We start from the raw sequence: 3843 nt of genomic DNA on the forward strand, positions 1-3843 counted from the left end.
TACTAATGGCGTGCTAGTAATGGCGCACCAGTGATGCGCCATTAATGGCCAAATTAGGTGCGCCATTAGTAGCGGTTTTTCTAGTAGTGAAAAAGGCAAAGAGGACGCTGCTCCACGTCTAGATGTTACTTTTGTCGACAAGAATCAAAAAGATCTGCTTTGGGATACTCTCATGGAACATTTCACCCTACCAGATCATTTCATAGAAGCAGATATGCAGAAAGTCAAGGACGCTGCTCTTAGGAAGATGGCGGTTGCATTCAAGAACCACAAGAATCGTGAATGGGACAAGTACGTCAAGGGAGGAAGGAAGACTCCAGTATTCAAGGGAACACTAGAGAACCAACGTGCTCATTGGGACGATTTCGTGAAATTCAAGGATTCGGAATTAGCTAAGGAACGGTCGAGAATAAACAAGAAGAATGCCGAAAAAAAGGATAAGTTCCATAAGCTGGGGCCAGGTGGCTATGCGGTGGCAATGCCTAAGTGGGATAAGTCTGAGAAAGAGATGGAGGATGCAGGTGCCACTCCGGTTACTAAGAGCTGGCCCCCCAGGGTCAGGACTTGGTTCTATGCGCATGGGGGGGGAGTTGGACCCGAAGACAGGAAATGTTTCGACGAGGGCAAGTTTGAAGGGAGCCGACGATGCGATACTTGTTGCAATAGAAGAGGCACGATCGGGGGTGTTCCAGCCCAACAGAGAGAACGACGAGTTTACGCGTGCCCTGGGAAATCCTGAACACCCGGGAAGAACACGAGGCAAGGGCGCTATTCCGTGGTATGAGGGGTTTTCAGACTGGAACACCGACTACAGAACCCGTGCGAGAAAGAAGATTGCGGAGGAGAAGAAGAGGAAGATGGAGGAGGAGCAGAGGAAGCGGGACTATGAACGCCTTCAAGGCCTAGAAGCAAGTCAAGCGGAATTGGTAGTCAAATTCCAGCGGCAGCAGGAGTAGATCGACTCACTTACCCAGCAAAGGGGGTCTCAGCAGCTGCAGCAGCTAGCGAATGATCCAGCATTGGATAGCACCGCCCCATCCATGCCGAGAAGCAGTGTGGGTTCCGCCCCGGACGATGCAATGCTGGGTAGATACCCCGTGGATGACATCACGGAGAACACTAGCTGCGAGCTACACGTCAAAATGAAGAACATATCCATGAAGGTGGCGGACACCGTTGCTTTTACAAATCCCCCCGAGGCAACCTTCCATTGCAACCCGATTCCAGCGGGCTATGCTCGTGTCTTGGTTGATGAGGTGGTGGACCCATATTCGGAGCTAGATCTTGACTATCCTGGAGGTGACGACGAGCACTTTCTCGGAGACGCCAAACATCGTATCATCCTATGGAAAAAGGATTGCATCATCTTTCGAAGGCCACCGACACCGCGTTAGCCGACTCCTCGTCGAAGTCCGCCACCGAGTCAGCAGTCTCCCGCTCCTGCAAGTCCAATAAGTCCGGCAAAGTGTCAGGCCACTCCTCCTCCAAGTCCGGCAAAGTGTCAGGCCACTCCTCCTCCTCCAAGTCCGCCACAGCGTCAGACGTCCACTCCTCCTCCAAGTCCGGCACAACCTCAGGCCACTCCTCCTCCAAGTCCGGCACAGCTTTAGGAGGCCACTCCTCCTCGTCCAACTCAGCCCCGTCAGCCGTCTCCGCCACCTCAACAATCACAGAAGAGACACCCCGCAGCTATGGTGCGTAGTGGTACGAGTCGAGGTAGTACAGGAAGTACAGGCGGAGGCAAGCGATATAAATATGGTCCAAGCCTCACGCCTCTTCCGCAGAGGGCTTATGACAGGTCCGAGGAGGAAATCGCAGCCATATCGAAGTCCGAGGTGGAAGCCCATTTTGCACCGAAACCGCCACCGCCGCCAAGGGAGAAAGTGCCTGAGAAAATGATTGACCACTTCATTCGTATGGCTCAACCACCAGCTCCCAAGCCTGTTGACACAGACTATGAGCGCCACACCAGGAAGTTAAATCGAGCACGTCTACATAAGGAGGCGAGCTCGGGATCGAGCAAACAAGAAGCAGCTGTCAAAAAATGCGGGAAAACCATTCCCCAGCTGGGAGAACAGGCGGTGCAATCGATCCCCTCGCTTGTTGTGCCAACAACACGTGATAGTACGCGCGCCCAATATTATTGTGGGCAAATAGTTTACGTTCCTGAGGTGGGCAATGTGGTAATAACGGAGGAGCATATAATGCAGGCTGAAGTTCTCAAAATCACTGTTGGACAACTCCTCGAGATCGAGCCCATGCCTGTGCTTAGAGAGGATGAAATAAAACGGAAATATGTCCGGGGCCAACCTTTGGTCGAGCCAGACAAGGTCAAGATCCTCCCAATGAGAATGTATGAATTGCATCAATGGTACATGAACATTACCAAGATTTCCAATTGATTGTCCCTCATGGTGAATGTCAAGGAGGAGCATTACTACCATGAGAAAGCTGTGTCCGTTGAGTATTCTGAACTGTTTCAGTTATACAATCAAGACGCACTCGACAAATCTATCGTCAGTTGCTATTGTCTGTAAGTGATTTCTTTCTGTAATTTAAGTCTCAAGCTAGCTGTAGTGATCCTTTTGATCAATCATTACCTGTAATTATCCTCACTATATTCTTTTCTGTGGTATTATATGTAGGATGAAGATCTATGAAATGAGAAAAGGTGGACGCTATGGCATTGGGTTCATTGACCCAAACACCGTTAATGAATACACATGGAAAATAGATGCACGTCATCAAAAGGCCGTAGAGGACAGCATGCTAGAGTTCTTGAAGCGCCTCAAATACAATGAAGATATACTACTTCCTTACAACTTCCACTGAGTCACACTGTCTTGTACTACAAATTCTCTGTTTTTGCCTACTAGCTAGCTACATGTTTTTGCTTACATATGCCCGCTTAATTAAGACATGCAAACGTGTGTGCATGCAGATATCACTGGGTCTTGTGTATCATTAAAGTTGACGCCGGAACAGTTGAAATACTGGACTCACTACTCAAAGAAAAAACTGACTATAACATCTTGTTTGGGATAGTCAACAGGTAATTTCAATCATTATTAACTATATATCTCGGCCTATTTAGTTCGTCATTTCATGATATGAACTATTTAATAACCCCTTTATTCATTTTCTTTGTCGGCGGGCAGGGCTTGGGCAAGGTTCATCAGCGTCACGGAAGGAGAATGGAAAGAAAAGCTTAAATGGGGAAGACCCAAGGTAAGTAATTAAGTAGTACTAGCTAGCTAGCTAGCTGCCATCTCTTTAATTATCATGCTTGATTAATTATTATCTGATCAAATTCCATTCTCGTAAAGGCCCTGAAGCAGGCGCAGGGGACTGATCTGTGTGCATTCTGCATTTGCGAGAACATTCGCATGATGGCGTCCGAAAGGAGCAGATCTCAAAGACAGGAATGAGTACGCTTGTCAAAACACTATTCACAATTTTTACACCATTATAGATATCTAGTCACACAACTAATACACATGCATATTGATCTCCTTCTTAACAGTTCAGAGAGGTGCGGGAGAAGCTCCTAGAAATGGAGCGCGTAGAAGCACTTCAAGAGGAAATAGCGGGATTTTTGCTCGACCAGGTCATAAATCCGAAGGGAGAATACTATTACCCGCTACCGCCCCCATGAAAACCACTTCCAATTGTCATCGTGCTCCAAAGGCACCAATTAGGCTAATGCCACTGGCTCCGAAGGCAACATGCATATGTAGGAGAAATTGTATATAGCTATACATGTGTGTATGTGTGAATTAATTAATATGATGGTTTGTGAGACATTGATGATATATATATGCATGATTGGTTCTACTAGAAATT

Source organism: Triticum dicoccoides, chromosome 2B, assembly GCF_002162155.2.
Source record: "Triticum dicoccoides isolate Atlit2015 ecotype Zavitan chromosome 2B, WEW_v2.0, whole genome shotgun sequence".
NCBI lineage: Eukaryota > Viridiplantae > Streptophyta > Magnoliopsida > Poales > Poaceae > Triticum > Triticum dicoccoides.